Here is a 22,630-nt window from a genome sequence, read left to right as displayed (position 1 = left end):
ATGACATTTCTCTGACGCGGTTACCTCTTTACCAATATTATTTAGATATGTAATCCATGCAGAAATAGAAGTATAATGCTGTACACCTGAAATTTATACAACGTTATAAACCAATGTTACTGCAATACACAAAAAAATACATTAATTAATTAAACAAACAAACAAAAGACAGATGGATCAACAGTGGCCATTGTAGGGATGATGTCCTCTGTTCTAGTCATTTCCTTTGAATCAATAAACATAAAAGAATGAAAAGCAACTTTTATGGAGTTTCCTATGTGTCAGGTACTTTTTTATGTTCTTTACCTGTAAAAATTTATTTAGAAGTGAAATTTCCACAGAATATTTGGTTAGCTTTGTCTTTTTCTGCCTTTCTTACTTCCTTATTGCTTTTACTATCTCCTTCCTCCCAAGTTTGCTCATTTCCTCCCTTCTGACTTCTCTTGCTCACCTTCTCCATATTTCTTCTTAGCTATCTTTATATTATGTCTGAGATTTGATCAAGAGCAAACAATGGGAGACCAGGAGAACCGAATTCAAGTCCTGGAACTGTCATTCTCCATGAGTGTGATGTTGGGCAAGCTGATCAATTAAACTGAGCCCCACATTACTTATTTTAAAACAAGAGGAAGAAGAAGAAGGGGAGGAGGAGGTGGGGGAAGAGAAGGCAGGAGGAGGGTGGAGGAGGAGGTGGAGAGAGGATGAAGAGGGGGAGAAGGAGGGTGGAGGGAGGAAGGAGCACGGGGAGGAGGATGAGGAAGAGGAGGGGGAGAAAGAAAAGAGGGGAAGGGGAGAAGGAAAGGGGAGGGGGAGGAGGAGGAGGAGGAAGAGGGGAGGTAGGAGGGGGAGGAGGAGAAGAGGAGATCATAATAATAGCTGTCTTAACTACAATAAAATGTGTCCATGAGACTGAAAAGAGACAGTGTCTATGAAAGTCCTCTGTAAACTATATAGAATTCTACAAATTCCACTTGTTTTTGCTAACCTCCTAATAAATATTTTCAGAAATTTTACTAGGATTTAGAGCCAGGCATATTTGAAAAAAAGAGAGACCGTGCTCCAGACAAATTGGGTGCCTCGTTATGCACTAACCAGGAGGAAAATGCTGCCATTTCTTGCTATAAACCCATTTGTCTTGCAAATTTCTATAATGAACAGATTTTGGAATAAATACCATGTAATCTGTGATGACAATTCTCTCATTTCTTTTTTATTAGTTCAATCTTCCCAGCATCTGAACCACATAGCTACAGAACCTCCATAATCATTAAGGCAGCTGGGTTGTATGCATTTTCCCCCTTTTTTGGCACATAACAGAGTCCCCAGCCAGTCCCCTGTTACAGGACCCATGTTCTGGTCGCTAAATACACCTGTATAAGAAAGCCAGATCAGAAAAGAAAACAGTGAGCTGCATGGCTTTTGCATCAATATGCCATTCTCCCCACTGCCCTTTGCCTGGGTATATTCAAACTTGAATTTTACTTGAGCTTGTGGAGAACTTGAATTGGATTAAACATCCTTTCGTTCAAAATAGATCATTTCTATGGAACGTAATGTGGTGCGGTAAACTCTAACTCTTCTTTTCTCTATCCCTTCTCTCTTTGTCTTTCCCTAGGTAAGTGATATTTGATTATTGTTTTGAGCTGCTTCAAGAGGGAGCTCAGAGGCATACCCAATTCTCAGTCCCTTTGGAAGGAAGTCTGTGGCCCATTACTATGCATCCTGCCCAAGCGGTTCCATTTCATCTCTTGGCCTGCAGCACTGCAGGCACATGGAGGTACGGCTGTTCACTGTTAATGGGTTTGCATCTGTTCATGGTAAAAAGAATGTGAGTGTTGGATCAGTGTCAATGATACAATTGAAAGAAATTACTGGCAACCGAATGCCAAAAGACAGTCATTTTACCTCTGCACGTCAACTCATTGTAGAGTTCTCAGGAATTCTGTTAATCTATTTACTAAAAATGAACTTCATAAAATATCTAAGTGAATTGTAATAATTTCATTTCTACTAAGGACTTAGATAATTTTTGCCTTTGTTCTAAAAGAAGAAGACAGGCTTAAGTATATTTTGTTTGTATATCAGTTGGGTACGTGACTGGGACTGAGAAAAGTCAATCAATACCTTATTCCCAGATGATGGAGTTCAGCATGCTTGAACAGAAGTTAAAGAAATTGTGTAAAACATTAGGAAAATAAAAGAACAGAAAGGCAATGAATGATGCAATTCTGAGGACTAAAATTATAAACATTCCTTGTGTCTGAGACTTTTGGTATGTTGAGTCATTGTCCCATAAAATTTACTGCAGGACTATTCTGTCAACTCGAGGATCAGAATCTTGAATGGAATTGTCAAGAGGACCATCAGATTCATGAATTTCACCCTACAGCACCTGAAGGGGGTCTTCTAATTCAGGTGGTAGTGAAGGTCACACATGGGCTAGATGATAATGGAGAAGGCGACTGAGCCTGCACCAGACAGAGTTTATTTGCAAGTCTATAGACAGAATTCTTTTGCATTGCTATCAATGATCTATAATTTGCAGAGTTGTAAAATAGCTCAAAGGCAGTGAATGACTAGAATGAGACAACCCAGTAAGGTGCGCTCTAAACAATGCATTGTTTTCCTTTAGAGATACCCAGTAATCCTTTTTGCTTGTTTTTAGTTGCCTTAAATACTCGAGTATAGATTTTAAAAGAAGTCATCATCTACCATATTTTCAGATTCTAACTATCCATGTTCCTATTTATTAAGTTCAGATCTGTGCCAAGTCTGGAGCTTCAGGTGGTATAGTCTTCCTTTGATTTTGGAAACATGCCTACCTTAATTTTCTGTGACTTCCCTGGAATGCCTGGTTTTACCACTGCTTTGAAAGAAATTTTTAGTATTTCCCTGAAAAAGTATAGATTCTTAAGAAATATGTGTTCAATGAATGAGATCTTTAAATCTATGCATTAATTAGATATTCTTTATTCTTTGGCTATTTATTAAGTGACATTGTCAAAGGAGTCCCTCCAGTGGAAGAAGTTGGATCTGAAACTTTCTGTTTGCAGTACCTTGGCCCTTGAAACACGTTTTGTCCATATTAATTCACCTTCCTTAGTGGAGTGGCACCCTGCAGATCTCATATCTGGTTCAAGTCAATGGGAATATGATATGGCCACAGCATATTATCTTAGCTATTTGGTGGCTCTTTCCAAATGTGGATGCGCACCAGGGTGTCTCATTCACCAATTTGGGGCCGCCTCCTAAAATGAGTAGGGACCAGAGGGGAAAGAGGTGGCTCAAGCTGAAGGGGAGGAAAAGGCAGGCATCACCCGGGCATGGTAGGGTGCCTCCTTGGTGTGGCATTGTCATTTCAGCTCCTAGTCGCAAGCATCAGAATAGTCTGTTGATCTGCTCTGGTCTGAGGGTGTGATTGCCTCCCAGCAGACGTGTTCGAGTTGTTTCTATGCATGCCCATTTGCCTCTGAGGAACTCTGCTTCATGCTGTTGTTACTGATGAAAATCGCTCTCGGTGGTCTAAAGCTATGGTACCACATGGACCCACAGTGATGACTTTTTCAGGGGAGTTAGTGCTTCTTTCCACCACTTTCCAGAAAATCATATCATTTTCACTGTTAGCAGCTCTTGCTGAGATTTCCCTAACTCATGTCACATAGAAGATCCAGCTGTGCTACTGAGAGAAGTTTGAAAGTGAAAGACCTGTTCTGATATTTTTCTTCATCAGAAACCATCTGGATTTTTTTTTTCTTTTTGAGATTTTTTTTCTTAGGGTATAAGGAAGAAGCTCTCAAAGAGAGCAGACTCCTCAGCTGAGACTCCCCACGGACGTGATCAAACTGATGGGCACCTGTGTGCTACTGGATTGACCATATAGTTTTCTCTTAAAGTGCTCAAGATCACAAGCATCATGAAATATATCTTATCCTTGAAGTTTTTTCTTTGGGGTAAATTGGAACCAGTAGATTTAGTTGACTTGACTAAGATGATAAAGGTGGCCACTAGTACAATTGAGAACTCAGATCACCTTGCTTTTTGTTAGTTCTTTCTTTGATTCTCCATGGCACGTGTGATGTGAAGGACAGATCCTAAACATTTAGTTATTTCTTGTTCAGTAGCCGACTTTTACAGCCAATTGCATGAAGGGCCCCCAGATCTGTAAGAATGACCTATCAGACATTTCCTCAGGATGAGTTCCCATCAGCTTGAAATCTATTCAGTTTTCCTGAGGGTTCACAGAGTTCTGAGACAATCAACTTTTTGGCTTTAAATTCTCAAAAACAAATGTGCTTGGTAAATAAACAAAAATATGACCACAGATGCTTCCTTCTTCTCCTGCCCCTCCGTACCCATCTAGATCATGGAGGGTGTGTGTCTCCAGGATGATGGGAAAGAAATGGAGGTTGAAAATAGGGGGTCAAAGGAGAAAGAGCCTGGGGTACCGTGCTAGTCCTTTGTGGATGTTTGCTTTTGCGAGGCCTGCTCAGTCCTTCCTTGCATATTCACAAACTCTCCCCAGATCTAAACACCACTGGGACTGCACAGAAGACTTCTCTCGTATTGAGATGCATGATTAACAGGATGGCGGTGGCTTATTAAGCTGTGCATGTCCGTGTTCTCAGATTTCTTTATAGAGCAAATAGTCATTGGAACACACCTCTGAGTGGACCAGTCCCCGCATAGCTTCTCTTTCTTTTTCCTTCTGCCCTCTCAGTATCACATCATACCTCTCCTCCCCTAGCCTGCAGTCAGAGAAGAACATCCCCATGTGCAAATTTTAGTTGCAGATTGATTTCTAGAATCATGATGAGAAGCCACAAGCAGTATGCCAGGTGGTAGGGAGTGCAATTCAGCTTCCTTATATAACCCTCTGCAACTCATTCACTGAATGTCACTTTTCCTCAAGTCCACATATTATCTCACTTCAGCAGATGTAGTAAGGTAGAAATTCAGGGTATTTGGAATGCAGTTTATTCAGACACCTTTTGGAGCCAGTTGGAGGGGCACTGGCTGGAAATGTTAATCATAGTAAGCACCGATGTATTGAGCTGCTGCCTCTTCTCCTCTGCCCTGGGGAATGGGAGCACGGCACGGGGCTGCCATCGTTCTAATTTAGGTTGTGATTATGATTATGATGTCCCTTCTGGTATGTGTATCAAACTGTACCTTTTTATTGGAAAAACAACAAAATCATATTGAAGGGATCACAGTGTAGTCACTGTGTCATATGTGGAGTGAAAAGACAGGGATTCCTGGAAGGAGAGAAGGGGCAATTTGCACCCCTCGGAGATTTCCTGGGTGTTAGAAAGAAACTGAGAAGCCGCAATGAAAAAAGCAATATTGCATCTGTATGGCGATGAGCTTTTCTGGGAGCTAGAAACGGCATTATTAGTCTTGGAGAAAAGAGCTCTCTTTTTTTTTCCCCTCCCTTTTGATTTAGACTTCTGTGAGCCAAAGTGTTCTGGTGTTTTAATGGTCTGTTTTAAAGATGGAAAGGGCCCTTATGTGTCAGAACACAAGCCTGTCCCAACCAGCACGGGGCTTTGTTTGATTATGAGGCTTGTTTGGGATAGATGATATTTTTATAGCTTCTGCTTTGCTTCGCCAACGGCCATATTGATGTAGCTCTCCAGGACGGGCCTAATAAATAGTTTATAAAACTGTAAGGCCATTCTCTTGGGTAATCTACCACTGTGCCTTCACGGACTGCAAAATTGCACATCCAGAGTGAGCTGGCTGCTCACACAAAGCTGGCCACAGGCCGTGGGGCGGGAGGTTTTTTTGGGGTGGGGGGTGTGTATGTGTGCGTGCCTTCAAAAGAACCATCTGAACTTTCCTGTGAACATTTTAGAGGAGCAGTGGCGAGTGGAGTGTTGAGATCGCGTGTTTCATGAACGTTACTCAATCTCTGCTCCGATGTTGAGGCTGCTGGGAAGCTGCGGCTCAGAAGAGCTGTGGAAAACCCTCCCAAAGTGGGTTAAGCCTCTGTGATCGCAGCCTTTGCCAGAAAATCAAGAGAGAGCTGGGAGACAATGGAAAGACGGTGAATTGGACCTGCTGGCACCTCAGGGGAGAGGTGGTAAGAGATGATGGAGAGCGCAGCCCACTCACGCAGCAGGCGGAACCTGCAATTCCTTTCAGGTGCTGTCTCCAGGAGGACTGCAGGTGCTAGCTGTTCCCGGGGAAAGACAGGGTTTGTGCCCCTTAGGAATGCCTGGGCAGCACCCTGACAGCCAGGGGAACCAGGTGGGGGTGAAGATCACAGAGGCAATTGACGATCGCATGCTAGTGCAGAGGAGGCTCTGGGATCTGGACTGAATTCGGCTCAGCCTGACGTTAGCGAGTATCTGCACTAGGACAGCAACCATGCCAATAGCGCTACATGCACCATCTACCTCACTTAATGATTATGTATTATCACAATTTCACAGATGAGGAAGTAGCTGCAGAGAGGTTTACAGAATGAATAAAAAGACAAAAGGACAACAATAACAGAACCCGAAAACTTGCCTCACAGTGGTTCAGCTAGTAAGTGGCAGAGCCAGAATTTGAACCTGGGTTTTTGTCTGACCACACAGCCTCACACATTGAACTATTTGTGGCACGAGTAATGTTGGTGCCATATGCAAGCTAAGTAGGCAACTGTTTATGAGATGTGACTTTTAAAACTTGGGGAAACGCCCTTACCCAGAAATCCCCACTGCTCCAAATACCTGAACATTTCAGGCTGATGTCTGATATATACCTGTGGTTTGAGGATCTGAGACTTCTTAAAATTCAAGTATCCCTGGGAGAGATAACAACATAAACTGCTATTTATTTTTGAAACTCCACTCCTCTGGTCTCACCAGCACCAGGGCTTAAAGTAGTCACACTAATAGTCCAAACAATTCTTTCTCAAGCTCTGCATCCACCCACTCAGTGAGAATGGAAGCTCTTCTAAAAGCCCTTCCAGATAGTTCTGGGAGCTCAAGGCATGTTGCATATGAATCCGTGGAGTAGGCTTCTTGACTTCTTGGGGTTGTCTGTTGTTTCCTGCTTGCCTCCTTCTGTTGGCTGTGGTCACATCTCCTGGCACCCGCAATCCCGAACCAGCCACAGGTGCCCACCCAGGGGTGTCTGTGCTGGAGTCTGCAGCTGCCTCTGACAAAGCTAGGGAAGCCTGACACAGAGGGCAGCCCTATCTGCACTCAGGGAGCTGCGTTTGCTTCCTGTTTTGCACTTACATTACCTTCCTTCACACAGCATCCAGTAATCCCTGTAACTAATAAGATGCTAGACTCTTTCTTTCTGATGGTCTATAAGGGCAGTGTGAACTAGCTCTTTTAGTTTTTATTTGCTCATTTCTTGCAATCAAAATCACCCCAGGGCTTAGGTACAGGCCAGCAGGTGATCTGAGTCATAGGGACTGTTGTCTGTTGGGGTCACCTCTGTAATCCCGCATGCACTTGCTCCCTTTGAGCTCACTGTATCTCATGAGATACCTGACCCTCCAGGTCTCCAGAGGTGCCCAGATACACCTAAATGGGGGGTAAAAGCAGTGTAGCCGTGAAGGTAGAACTGTGAGAGCTGTAGTCAACAGGTTTCTTGAGTGCTCCTTGTGTGTCGGGCCCCGTTCTAGGAGCAGCCTTTGTCACTGTGGAACGAGTGGAGACACTGACAGCAGATTGTCTTAGTGGATTAGGAAGGGAAGGCTGTGGAAGCTGGAGTACTGGGAAAGAGGCTCTCTCTGGTTTTCTGGTGGTCACGTCTTCTTCCCAAGTGCCTCACACAACTCCAGAGTGACTGGTGGCCTGGTCAGAACAGCAGAGACAGCGAGTGGGTGGTAACCACCCAGAGCCTGTGAAGACTCAGCAGGGGAGAGTGTTATCAGCAGGCTTCTGTGGACCCTAGAATTTTGGAATGACCAAGGAAGAGGAAACAAGAATGTAATCTCTTGTCCAGGCTTATATGTTAACTAACGGTGTGACCTCAACCAGGTCAGTTCAGCATAGCTATCTCAGGCTCGCTTTCTTAAACTGTGAATAAAGAAGAGCACTACTGACCCTACTCTCTAAAATTGAACGGATGGTAAAAATATGTAAATAAATATCACCATTTAATATCAAATTAAATTGCCATCAAAATATAAAGGAGAACAAGCTTAGAACCATAAGTACTTGTCTAATCCCTCATGAAAGTTTCCTAAATCAGTGTCCATCATCCAAAACAAACACACACCTAGTATCGACCTAATCCACTATTGGTCATACCTTCATTTCAACAAAAGCAAACCACACCATCTAGGATAATTCTGCTCCTCATTATTTCGTATCTAAATTACTGCTATGGTGTCCTAGCCCGTTCCCAGTGCCTGCAATACATTTTCTACATGTCTGTTCTTTTTAAGAGTTCAACAAAAGCAGAGTGAGCCATGATGGGCCCAGCACTGTTAGGCCGAGTTGTGGGTTGTTATTTAGCTGAGTCTTCTAAGTTCAGGTCATCCAAAGGCTATTTTTGTCTTACCTTTTATCATCCCATTCAAAATTCTCAAGAGAAATAGCCTAAAGGGCCAAGGTCAGGCAAAGATACACTTCTAATTTCCATGAGTCTTTGGCCTAAACCCCAGTGCAGTCAGTCTCTTGTGAGCTAGCCTGATGGTCTAGAGCAGAGGTCTCACCCTGGCTGTTCATGAGAATCACCTGGGAGATTTGAAAAGTCAAAAATAAACAAACAAAAAATTCCCATGGGATTCTGATTTGGTTGATCTGGGGTGTAGCCTGTGCACCAGTACGTTTTAAAAGTTCTCAGATGATTTTAACGTGCTGCCAGGGTTGAGAACCACACAGGTAGGGGGATCCTTTTGCATAGGCTGTAGCCTAGTTCCAACCGCAAACAGTCTTTATTTCCTATCTCTCCCAGGCTGACAGCTGTCTGGACTCTCCCTCTTTTTTTTTTTTCAGGACTTGAGAGAAATAACCACTTTGGTAGAATGAATACTGTGGAACTTTAAGTCTGATAGCCTGTAGAATTTGCCCAATGCTTGGAAGCTGGTTGAGGCCTCATGACCCCAGTATGTCTTGTGGCAAGATAGTTCCCAGCAGGAATATTTCCAGAGAGTATAACCTCTCCAATATCTAGGAAGCAAGAGTCCAGAGAGAGAACAAGGATCTGGGCTAAAAGCCTGCCCAATGTCCTTTCAGAGATCTTCTTTTTCTGCCAACTTTAGCCTCTGGAAGATGAAGTTTAAAGAGAGAAGAATCCCTCATGGAGGTTCACATCATTAACCCTTTCACTACTACAGGGAGCGGCACTCCTATCACTGATGCCCAATAAATGCCTAGAATTTATCCAAGAATGGGAACTAAACTGGGAAAGATCATATAGCTTCCTTTCTCTGAAAGTCAGCCAGGACAGACGGACTGCAAGCCTGTCCTTAAGGAGACAGTAACTTAATGATGGAGGCCAGAAGCCAGTGGGATCCTCCCCCACCCCTGTGGCCTTTTATGCAGGATGCAGTCCAAATCCGGGAGCCAGACACAAGAGGCCCTTCAGGAGCTGACTGATGGTTTCTTTCTTCCCCAGTCTTCTCTCTGGCCGTCCCCCATACATACCTAGAGAGTTCTCTGCATGGCTATTTACTACTTGTGTTTCATGCTGATCCTCTGCCTTCTCCTCCTTTCCCTGTGGCCACCTCCAGCTGTCCTGCAAAGGTCCACCTCAGGGATCTCCTTCTCTGGAAATCCTTTCCTGGATCCACCAAACTGCCCAGAGTGCCTCCCCTGTGTTTCTGTAGCATACTCTGCACACCTCTTCCCTAGAAAATTTCACATCCAATTTTGTCCATTTATTTGTTGGTATTTTTTTTTGCTCAACATTCTGATGACAGAAACTGGTCAATGTCTACAGTTGTTCTGTCTGGTACTGTGGCCACTAGCAGCTCTTGAACCCTTGAAATGCGGCTGGTACACATGTTGAAATGACAATATTTTTAACATATTGAGTTAAATAAAATATGTTAAAATAATTTTAGTGTATCTTTTTCACTTTCTATAACGTGGCTACTAGAACATTTAAAATGACATTTGTGGCAAAATAATTATATATGTGGCTCTTACGATATTTCTATTGGATCGCTCTGGTCTATAGTATGAGATAAGGAGTCAGGTATTGCTATTCCCATTGTTTCTGTTTGTATCTTGTCTTCTTCCATCCTCATCCCCCAACGTCCTCTTCCAGGCAGTGAGTTGGAGGAATAGAACATTGCCCTCACCCTTTAGTCCTCATGGAGACACGTTACTTTTTGTGAATCTTCTAAAATTTCTCTGCACAGAGCCTACAGTAAAATATAATCATTAGCCACTATAGGGACATTTATAAATCTTTTTAAAATAACCAGGCAAATAAAGCTATGTTACTGAAAAGCGATGTCGTAAATGGATCAGATTTAAGTGGAAACAGTACTTTCTCCTCTCTAGCTGGCTCCCGTTAGCAGCTGAAACTGTTTCTCTACTGTGACCCTTCCTCTCCATTCTCACTGTCGTTGCCCCTTGCTTAATTCTGACACTATTCCAAATGAAGAATTATAATAGATCATAGCAACTAAAACATACCTGCGTGACAAGGATCCTGCGTGTATGAGTCTCCCAAGCCCTTCCACCCGCCAAGCCCTTATTCAAATTTATCCTCCAAACTACCTGCTGAGTGATATTTCTAAAGTCACTCTAACGTTGAAAAAGACTTCGGTGGCTCCTCATTACCCATGTCAGGGAACAGAATGCCCAGCTAAATTGGCATGCATAATCCTTCATGCCTTGGCCTATGTCTATTTCACTGCTTGTCCCTCTTCCCCACATGCCCTCTGCTCAGCCATGAACATCTCAATTGGACAAACACATCTTAGTTGACTTGTTTCTCTAATGTCAATCATACTCCTCTGTTTCCTGGATCCTCATCTGGAACTCTCTTCTTATTTCACTTCCTCATGAAGTTTCTCATTCCTCTTCGGAGAATTAATTACCCCACTATTGATGTTCTAATTTATTTGCTTGTGTATTTACTAGCACACTGAACTGTAAGTAACTATTGTTCTCCCCTCACTCTCCATGGACTCCAAGCTCTCCTAGACCAGGAACCTTCTCTATCAGCTTTCGTTTGGTGAGTGCCTGCTATGTGGCAGGCATTTTGCTCATAATATCTCATTTAAATCTTTAAACTGTTTTACTGGACCATAATATTATCCTTATTTTAGATATGATGAAACTGCAGCTCTAAGATTTTTGTCATTTCCCCAAATCACGACTAAAGCCACGATTTGAATCCAGGTGTGTTCTATTCTAAAGCCGTATGTCACCTTTCCTAAATCAAATTTATATCTTCTGTGCCTAGCACAATTTCTAGCACAGAGTAAATAGTAAATAAAATAATAGTTAAATGAATGAAGCCAGATTTCCAGTGTACCAGTGGCCCTTGAATGAAAGGAGGCCTGACTCTCTTCCTCCTTGTCTTAGCTCTGCCTCTCTTGTTCAACCTCTTTTCCTCCCTCTCACTGTCTCCTTGTTGCTAATCACATTGGCCATTTTTCTAGTTTGTTGTTTTTTGTTTATATTGCAAGCACTGTAACTGCTCCCCCCAGCCCTCAACGACATCTCCCAAACACCCCTTTTGCTTTCTGACATTTTCAGTGTCTGTTGCCAAGACCTGCTGTGATCCTTGTGACACATAGCTGTGTGTGTGAGCTTGAGACAGCCTGAAGGGCCTCTGACAAGACACGCCATCACTAAGCTGGTCAGGACGCCGGGGCGTAATGAGTTTGCCATTTGAAAGACCTGGATCACAGGGTATGTTTGGGTTCCTCCTCCCACTCCACTTCCCCCCGTCACCTGATGTAGATTGGCACAGACCAGGTTTTTCTCAGTGTTAGAACATAAAGACATGAAATATTCTTGGAACAGGAAAAGGCCACACAGCTCAATATATTGACCCCTTCTGTTAATATTTCCAGTGATTCTCCCTTTTGGCAAAAGAGTTTTGCTGATTACTGATGGCAGGAGTTGAAGGAGTGAGAAGGCTTTTTCAGATTCAACTTTTGGACATTAGAGGTTGAAGGGGTCTGTAAGAGTATTGGGCCCAACTCCTCACTTTAGAGATGAATAAAAGAAGCTCTACAAAGCTGGCAATATTTTCAAAGTCACACAGGTATTCAGAGCTGAGCTAGATCAGAAAATGGACATCCTAAGGCATGGGGCAGGATTCATAGCACTATCCCAAGCCACTGCCCGCAGCAAAATGAGCCTCATATACAGTGGGCTTATTCTCCCAACTTCTATTTTAGAATTTATCTGGGAGAGTTACCTTGAGGTCTGGGACTCAGCACTCTCCTTTGACCTATGCTAAAAGACAAAGTTATCTGGTCCCAAGAACAGCTGGAATGCTGGCTGTGGATGACGACCACATGAAATGCATCCACGGTTTTTCTCTCCATGCAGCACTTCCTCCATTCCCAGCTTTCTGCAAGGTACGTCTAGAGTCAGTAAGGGATAGAGTCTGCAGGATAGATCAGCCCACAGTGGACATTTTCGTGTTCAGACAATTGCTCTAGTGCCTCTGCAGAAATTCTTTAGCTGCCAGGCTGGGCTAATCTTCCCTGCTGGATCAGAACAATGCCCAAGATGTTTAGGGTAGTGAATGAAGTTTCCGTGGGGCAGCACCTGACCACTGTTCCTTCCTTGCTTTTGGTAAGAATGTCTCCCTTCTCACCAGTTGCCATTCTCGTTACTAGTTGATTCCCAATCACAAAGAAATATTTACCACTCTCTGCACCCATATCCCTGGAAAATATAATGGATCACAAAAGATCTAACAGGCCCCGTTATTTTCATGCAACTAGGGTAACAACTTATGCCAACAAACCAGTCTCCCATGTGCCCTGACATCCTTATCGCACCCCTCTCCCCATGTTGAAATAAGTATTAGTCACCTGCTAAATGCAAGATACGGAGAATGTAGTTATTCAAACATGGAACCTCAAACAACAGCTGGTCAACAGAGCAACTGTTAAGTGTTGTTCTAGAGATACACATAAATGTTAGGGGATCTAATTTTGTCTTGAATCTAGTGGGAGAGGGGAGTCAAGTTGACTTCCCTAATGAAATACTCTTCCAAAGCCAACTGGTAATTGGTATTTTAGCTAAGGTGACAGAATATCCGTTAGTTCCTTCAAATCACTTTCTCCCTTCCTACTGGTGAAGAATATTCAGATCAGTTCCTGCTCAACATTTTTTTTCTGCTGCAATATCAGATAATGTTTGTATTCTTAAATCACTGCCATGGGTATTTCTAACATTATACAAAGTTCTGACATGCTCTTTCTAGGGAGGGAAAAGATCAGGCTGGTAAAAAGAGGGAATTTATTTGCAAGGCTTAAGTAAATGGAAAGACACATGAAACATATAGAGTGGTTTCATATGTAAATGTAGGAGGGTGTAACTCTTTTGTCTGATGAACATAAAGCCCTCTAGAGCAAAGATGTGTCTTTCTTTACCTCCGATGCTTATACAGAATTCATCTGCTAAGGTTCAATAAGTATTTCTACCCTATCAGAGCCCACTTCTTCTGGTCTCTTCCTATTAGACCTGCTTTTGCTCAGGGGAATCGTTATTTTTATCTGGACTGAGGGATAGGGAGAGTGGCTGGAGGAGAGGGGCACAAATAATGCTCACATGATTATTTCCTCCAAAATAAACAACTAACTCATTGTGCACCAGTATTTACACAAATACCTTCAGCTTCTCTACTAAGTTTTGAAAGAAAATTAGATTTTAAAAAATCTGGGTTTCTTTTTTATTCTTCATCAGCAGAGTTGTTTTTCATTTCTTTGCTTGAGAAAAGGAAATAATTGAAATGGGGACAAATTTCATTTCTCTGCCTGCTGTGGAAAGACATTTTTCAGTAGTGAATGAGATTGAAGTGATATATGGCCAGACTGGCAGAGGCACCCGCAGAAAGCAGCTGAAGCCAGAGCTGGGAATGGGGACAAGTGTAGTGAGCGAGAGGCCTCTGACTGAACACTGCCCCAGGAGTCAGCCTTCGCTCTGGGCAACGGCAGCTTCAGGGAAGAGCTCTGGCAAGGAGGAACAAGTAGCGAGTTTGTAGGACCAGAGCCCGATTATCCTCCGGCTCTTTAGCCAGACAACTGCTTATCAGGAGCCCTCAGACTGGAAGACAGGAAATTAATGCCGGATTGTAGGGCCGTTTATGCTAAGCTGCCCATGGTTGCTCCGGAGAACTCATAAGCACTGAGCTCTAGCCACATTACTGTGCTTGCAGAGAGCGGCACCAGGCATTTTGGAGCAAGAATTTAGACCTGAAAAAGAAGTGACCTTTTCCTAGTGGGTCAGAACATTGGGTATTATTTAGCCATAACATGATGCCAACTTTAGGCATGGAGAAATTCCTGACATGTAAAATTCTCTGTGTGAATAGATTTAAGGAAGGAGACTGTTATTGACTTATTTATCATCAAATGACTGGAGGCCCAGGTTGGGAAGTGCTAAGATTGTAGCTTCAGTTCCCCCATCAACCCTGGGCTACCAGTGGTACAGTCGGGAGAACAAGACCTTGAATGCGTGAAATCACCCAGGGTCATGCACCAGCACTCTAATTCAGTGGGTGAATGCATAGGCTTTGGAGTAGAACAGACTTGGGGTTTAATTACTGATCTGCTGTTGACTAGGCGAGTGAAAGTGAGAAAGCTACTTAAAGGCTGTATGCCTCAGTTTTCTCATCTGTAAAATGAAGATAGACTTCAGGGAATTTCTGAGTGTTGAATTCAGGACGGTAGAGTTAACATACGCCTTTATTCCTCACCACTAAATTTGGAGTCAATCAAGTAGAGGATTGACAGATTTTTTAAGAAACAAAAAGATTAGGTTTATTGCTATTAGTGTTGAATTAGAGAATATAGCTTAGATCTACAGCTAAAACTGGGCTTCCTAATAACCTCAGAAGGAAACTCACACATCAGAGGAGACACTGCAGTCTCCTCTCTCAGTCCTCTCGTGGGAACATAAGGAGAGGGGAGTGTGAGTTCAAGCTGACAGTGAGAAAGGTGAATCAACTAGCTACCAGTCCCCGATATGCAGAATATTAGTATTGTATCGATATTGCTTTTCACCCTTGTGTATCTCTAAAGGAATGGATTCATTAAACACTTTTATTTTTTCTTTAAGGAAAAGCTAAATAAAAAAATAACAACAACAAAAAGCTAGTCATTGCACATTTTCTTCATTTCCCACTGTCTTTGTGTTGGTTTTCATAGAGAGCTGAAGGCAGAACTTGATACCCAGAGTTTCAGTCTCTTCAGTCATGGAATTTTGGTGCTTTCCATGCCAAGAGACGGAAGTCTGATATTTAAGCAGGCTTAAAAGAGCTAGTCGTAGTGGAGGCAGGATCTACACCACCGTGGGACAATGGATATTAAGGCCAAGATGTTCTAGGCTTATTCTCAGGGTTCCAGGGCCCATAGAATCACACTCATAGAACCACAGAGTTTAAAATGGCTGCTGTGGCGTTCCAGAAATGACCTTAAACCTGGAGTCAGGATACCTGCTTAAATCCCACCTCCACCATGAACTAGCTAAGTAAACTTAAACAATTAGTTACTTCATCTCTCTTAATCTCATTTTCCCCACCTGTAAAATGAGGACAATAATACCCATGCTACAGGGTTCTTGGCAGGACCAAATAAGGTAATTATATTGAAGGTCTTGGCAATATTAGGTGTTCAGATGCATATATGCTGGATCTAGAAGGAATACATATAGCAAGAAATCATACAATTTGCTCCCTAATCGGTGCACTCTCCCTTCCCCCAGAGCTGCTGGCCCCACACAACTTGAAGGAGAGAGAATTGGGGGCAATATGACACAGGTAATTTTCCAAGCTCATATGGCTAGACAGCAACATTTATGTTGCAGTATCTTTTTTGCATAGTAATATAACTTCATCTAGAAATGACCCAAATGTCTAAACCAATACAAAAATTAATGACTATATAAAAGATTTATTTTCTCTTTTTATATCAGAAAAAATGACATTTTAGTCGCTATAAATTGTATGACTATCAACTCATGTTGATCGATTAGCACACTATATTTTTTATAGAAAAAACAAACTATTAAGAAAACAAGGACTTTTGAACAGGGAAACAAATTGATTGCATCCTTTCCAGCCTGGTTAGGCAGTTGGTAGTGGATTAAAGGAGATGACTGGACCTGACAAGCATTTGAAGGTGAAATGTTGGTCAAGGATAGAGAGGAGCTGAGGGTGAATAAGTATTTGAGTCTGTGTGGCTTGGTCTAGGGAGGGAGAAAGGGTTCTGGAGCATATTACAATGAACAAAATTAAGGATGTCAGGAAACAGAATTTGTGGTTAAAGTAAAGGAGTAGACGAATTTAAAACGCCTATAGGACATTTATAGAAAGATAGAGATAGATAGACAGACAGATAGATAGAGATATATAAACAATTGGAAATATGTCTGAAACTTGAGAGAGTTGGAAGTCTTCTGCACCCAAGGAAACAAGTGAAGCCATTGAAATGAATGGGGTCATTCAAAGATCTTGGGTAATAGCTAAAATTACTAGATGAGGGAGGAGATGGATAAGAGAGTGACCTGTAAGAGAAACTAAAAAAAATAAACTAGGTGTTATAATGGTCTTGGTATCATGGAGAAGAGCATTTCAAGGAGAAAGGGATGATTGATTGTGTCAGACACTGTAGAGATTGAGAAAAATGAAGAGTAAGAAAAGGTCTCTAAATTTGATAATTAGGAAGTCATCATGGCTTTAGAATATTTTCACATGCCAGTGTGCTAGGGACTAGGGAGTAGATGGATATGAGGATAAAGGCATTAATACTCTTTAAGAAGACAGGTAAACAATGAAGGAAAAAGAGAGCCTCTGGAGTTTTTCATTTGTTTCTTCTTTCTTTGTAAAGAAAAACTTAGACTCGAGCATATTCACAGGTAGAAGTAAAGAAATGAAAGAGATTGAAGATCTACAAGTGGGAAAGAACCAAGATCCTGAAGGATCTGGAAGGATGGGCCAGGAGCAAGGGAGGAATGGAGGAGGGGCAAAGGGGAGCAGAAATGAAGAGAGTTCTCCTCAAATGAATTCATTCTTGGTAGTAAGAAGTGGGGTCATCTCTGAGAGGGAAGGATAGATGAAGGGTGAGGTTTGCAACCACCAGGAGGGGAATGCAGTATGAAGTTCCCGAGAACAGTAAAGGAACGCAAGCAGTGAGAGCTCAGCTGATGCTGGAAACACAGTGAACATTTCTATTCATTAATTCTTGTCTTATTTCACTCTTCTTTTTATTTTATTTGTATGACATGTTAGACTTGCCAAGGTCAGAATTTGTTTTTCAGTGTTGCACTTTGGGATGTATAAGGAGCCACTTATATTTTATTAATAAGTATGCTTCTAATTATATTGACATTTCTGGATGAGTTTTCTAATGTAATAATTGTCATTCATAAAACATTTGCTTGTAAGAGAGAGATATATTTTTGATTCCATGATTTGTATTTTTCCAGAAACTGTTTCTGATTTTTAGAGTGTCATTCCTTATAGTGAATCTTGGAATTAATCTTACCTTCGAGACTTTGCCGCTATTCATTCTCTAATCTCCCTCTTCTTTTTTTGTTTTCTATATGATCATCCTTTAGTGGGGATGTGGACAACCTAAACATGTCAGGAATGAAAAAATATGCCCTAGGGATAAAAAGGATAGTAGTTTGGGTAGTTTAATGACATGGATGTCAAGGAAGGAGATGACAGCAGAGTCAACAATTATTCATACAGTTGCCTTCTTTCTTTCATCAACAAATGTCTAGTAAACACCTATTTGCTGGGCACTTTGCTTGGTGCAAGGAATATTTGGTAAATAAACAGATCTTCAGCTCCCAACCCCTTAGTGTCCAGCAGAGAGGAGGACTATTTCCAACTGTGGTATGTTAATTTCAAATTGTCATTCTCCTGGTGGGGGCTGGAGCTCATATCCGTGTTTGTGGAGGCAAAGGAAGATGGATAGTGCTAACACTCATAAGGTCAGTGGTTTCTAAATGCTGATCCATGAACTGATGCTGGTCCATGATGAAGCCCTGAGCCTGTGAAGGAATGACATATAAGGAGATCAAAGTCAGTGGAAGGTCACCAACATCTTATCATGTCAAAAACTATCCTTCGAACTGAGACTATATTCCCTCTGTCTTTGTGAAATAAAAATACTCCTTTTATTTTTAAGGATTAATGATGAGAGATAATAGACACTTATCTGGCAAAAGAAAAGATTTGCTACCTAATTTCTGGGGTTATTTTCTTTTAAATTTTACTGGTCTATAAAACTCAAAAGTCTGGGAATTTCTGTTCAAAATGATCTAGGTAATGCAAGAAATACTTACTTTTTGAGAAAAAAAGAATGTCTCACTTGGCAAAATCCAGGGCAGCTACTGACAATGGATACAATTTTGCCGGTATTTATCCAGCCTTATCCAGCCAATACTTATCCACTTCATTTTGCCAGGAGAGAGTGTGGATTCTGCCAAGCAACTCACAGAAAGCTGAAGAGTACGTCGTCAGTAAGTCAACTTAATTAATTGCTAATTGTGGCCCAACCTAGAAATGTTCTTGAGGGCGTCTAAAATCATAGCTGCCTCTCTGACCCTAAGGGCAGGAAGTTTGAAAGACAAAATCTAAGTGTCCCAAGGCAAATTAAAATAAATGACACCCAGAGTTTCTGAGAAGGAGACAGTCTCAAGCTTTCAGCTGAATTGTTTTCTCTTTATCTCTCTGGTTCTTTGTGAAAATTCCAAGAGAAAACTGAACGTTGGGGTTAAACTGAACTAATTAATTTTCTTTAAAAGCTTTCTGACTCAGTATGGAGTGGCCTTGTGGGGTCACTGTCAGCAGGACTCTAAGCCTCTGGAAGCTGGGGGCTCATCGTGTTAATCAGGCACCCTCCCCAAACCTATTCTTTCAATACTGGATTAGTGTCTTCGGGCCACCATAATAAAGTGCCACAAACCGGGGGCCTAAAACCACCCACTTTTACTGTCTCACAGTTCTGGAGGTATTGGCGGGGCCATGCTGCCTCTGAAACCTATGCGGGGGTTCTTTTCTTACCTCTTCCTAGTTTCTGGAGTTTTATCGAAAATTCTAGGTGTTCCTTGGCTTGTGGGAGCAGTGCTTCAGTTTCTGCCTCCATTGTCACATGGCCTTCTTCCCTCATGTGACTCTGTGTCTGTGTCTCTTTTCCTCTTCTTGTAAGGGCACCGGGCATATTGGATTAAAAACCCACTGTGCTCCAATATGTCTTAACTATTATATCTGCCATGACCCTCTAGCCAAAGAAGGTCGCATTCTGAGGTACTGGGCTTAGGACTTCAACATATCTTTTTGGAGGACACAATTCAACCCATAAAAAGTGCTCAGTTATGAACATATGAATATATGATTCTTAAAACCACCACCAGTTAGGACTTTGGTGCGGGCATGACAGGTAGTGAACAGAGAAGTGTGTGCTCTCCTTAGCACTGAATGTAGATATGAGTGTGTGTGTGTAAATATATTTTTAAATATTTGTATATCACATTGTATAATAGTTAAAATTATATTAAAAATTTCAGTGTGTGCTTTTGAAAGAGCTAACACATGGATTTTGAAGTAGTACTCACTGAACTTGCACATATTGTAGCTCTTACTCAGGTCTTACAATTTCTCACACTTGTGAGATTTTTCCTTATTGAAAGACTCCATTTATATTGGGGGAAATCAGCTTGCAATGGGACCATTTCCTCCTAAAACAATCAAGTGTTCCTGAGGCTGAGAAGGTCTCCAGATAGGTAAGCGGTTCTTTTGCAGGAAACAGGGCTCATTCTCCCTGCAGAAGGAAGAAGACCATTTTTCTTTGGCTTCTGGCTCTGTGGCTCCCTTGAGGGATAATTTAAAGCCCAAGAAGAATTTTTACTGATTAATTTTAAAAAACAAGTTTCTGCAAAATAAACCTTCTGTCTCCCGAACTCCAATTCTGCAAGAGAAAGAACATAAGGTCCTCACCTTATTACAATCTTGACCTTTCATGAAGAGGCGTAATGAGACGGAGGAAACGTGTTGAGGGACGTGGGGGCAGCTCTCAGCTCCTCAGGATGCTGCAGGACTCGAGAGGGGGGTTTGGTTGGGGAGCTGATCGTCAGGCTCCAGCCTCTTGTGCTCGCTCTGGGTGGCACGCTTGCTCACACATATACGGCACTTCCCACGTCCTCCCAGAGCTCAGAAACCTGTTACTCTTTCCAGTTTGCTCACAGGGCGCTTTCTTCCCGTTTAACTCCCACCCATTCTTCTTGTTTTTTTAGGTGCCTGAGAGAAGGTGCTGATTTGTGTCTGCTCTTTGACTCCAGCTAGAGTAAAATACATAGAATGGTCATGCATATCAACAAGCTTTTAATTTCCTTGCATGGTGACACCCACTTCTGGTGGTTTGCTGCTGTCTCCTCCTCTGCCCAGCCCTCCTTGAAACCCTTGGCAGCCTTCTGAGAGTAAATGCAGAGCTCTTTAATGATCTAAACCCAGCAAGAAGTCACTATCTCAGCAGCATGCCGAGTGTTCTAGACTGTCATCTTATTAAGACCCAAGGGAAATTTTGATTTAAAGGAAAGCCCTTAATTTTCCAACAAGGGGTAGAAGTGATAACATTTCTTCCACCCCCTGCTGACTCACCACTTTATAGAAACTTGGCTTCACCATGTCCTGCTCATTCTTTTGTGCTTGGATATCTTGTCAAAGGCTTTCACGAAGTGATGTTCTTTAACAAGAAATACATTGAAGCTGTGGAAGGGAACAAACTGGTGTATCTTTGTGAGACTGGTAAAATTAAAAAAAAATGTGCCTCAGCATGTGATTGTGCATGTTCAGCCAGAGCTCCCCTGCCACCCCCCAAGCCACTCTAGCCCCTCTCCTCCCTTTCTCTTGCCTCACACACTGCGCTGGAGAATCGCATTGCTGGGCTGAGAGAGAATGGTCATGCCTTTCACGTGACCACAGAGGACAGGCTGGATCAGAAACACGAATACAATTCCATGACAAGGAATACTGTTTAGAAGTAATGTTCTGTACGCGGAAAATCCACATCCTGATGTATGCCCCATAAATATAATGCTTTGTGTTTCTGGTTGCACATATTTTATTTAGCCAGTAATCCTATACAACACTGCCTGATAATAAATAACTGCAATTTGCATGATGTTCTGGGCTGTTAGATTTTTTTCTTGCTGTTCTACTAGCAAATTGCATTTATCTTTCAGTCTTTTTTTTCTGTTCAAATACCCTACAACTGCTTAAATATAGACCACTTCAACTTGCCATTTATCACTAATCCTAAATATCCCAGCAAGCAGTAGAAGAGCTAAGAGACAGGAGCCTCTAATAAGAGGCTAGTCCAAGGATGGGGTTCTGTTGTAATGCAGATGATGACTAGATATGAAGCACTCCCTTCCCCCAAGGAATGGTCCCTGGGGTCAGAAAACTTGTATCCAGATGAACACCTATAGTGGTGAGCACAGATGGGGACGTGGGTGGGTGTCCAACCCAAACCTGTTGCATTATTTTACTTGTTTGCCTCTCTTGGTTTGCCTGAGCAACTTAGGAACAGGGACTGTATGTTTTCATCTTTATAACCTTTGCATTTAGCATACTGCCTGGTGCGTAACGAGTGCTCACTTAATTTTGTAGAAAAATCAGTGCACAAATGAATGAATGAGAAAGTCATTCTGGATTCAGTACAGCATATCTGTGCATAATTAACTCAGGTATAAGTTACAATTCTGGTCGCAATTTTATACTTGTACTAATTTCTGGAGCTTTACCGTAGAGTGATAACATTGCATAGGGGTAAGAACATGAGTTTCAGCAGTTACAGTTTCTAAACTTCAGGATCTTCCTCTGTAAAATGGGAGCAACAATGCTAGCTCTTTCATAGTGTTGTGTGTGTTCAGTAAAACAATGCATGTAAAGTATTTGGCATAGTGCCACATCGATAGTACGAGCTGCTTCAGTGCAAGCTAATTGGTTTCATGATTATTATCGATGGCTATGATGATATCCTCTCTTCCTGCCATTTAATCTACTACAATTTTTGGTCCCTAATATGTTTAGGGACCATCTACCTTCATGTTTTTCGTTTGGATTCAGGCAACATCTATCAATGTCAGGGAAAGAACTGGGTTGTGAGAACTGGAGAGACTGCTGTGTGTGTGTGTGTGTGTGTGTGTGTGTGCGCGCATGTGTGTGTGTTATTCCTTAAAATCTTAAAAATGGCTTACTTTGTGCTACTTATTAGGTGATTACTCTGTGCTAGGCTCTGGGATAGTAAGATACGTTATATGTATACGTTATCCTCTTTAATCTGTAAAAATACTTTGAGGTAGGTATTATCATCCCCTTATCTTATAGGTTAGAAAATTTAGGCACAGGAAGCATATCTAACTCATTTAGAGTCTTACATCAAGAAAGTAGTGAATTCAGGCATTCCTGGATGCCAAGTCTATTCTTTTCCTACCGCGTTAGATCTGTGTGCCTTTCCTCATCAGCC

At 42.1% G+C, this 22,630-nt stretch overlaps 1 long non-coding RNA gene across 1 annotated transcript in view; it reads left to right on the top strand.

Moving 5' to 3' along the window:
- Positions 1-21,283, top strand: part of LOC147916733 (uncharacterized) — a 253,435-nt gene extending 232,152 nt beyond the window's left edge. The window contains exons 2-3 of the long non-coding RNA XR_015552816.1: positions 18,569-18,623; positions 20,397-21,283. This is a non-coding gene — a long non-coding RNA (uncharacterized LOC147916733). The remainder of the gene's footprint in view (positions 1-18,568; positions 18,624-20,396) is intronic.
- The last annotated feature ends 1,347 nt before the right edge of the window (positions 21,284-22,630 follow it).

The sequence above is a fragment of the Ceratotherium simum genome, chromosome 7 (genome assembly GCF_057802395.1).
Source record: "Ceratotherium simum simum isolate JZ-2026a chromosome 7, ASM5780239v1, whole genome shotgun sequence".
NCBI lineage: Eukaryota > Metazoa > Chordata > Mammalia > Perissodactyla > Rhinocerotidae > Ceratotherium > Ceratotherium simum.
This window is presented reverse-complemented; position numbering and strand designations above follow the sequence as displayed.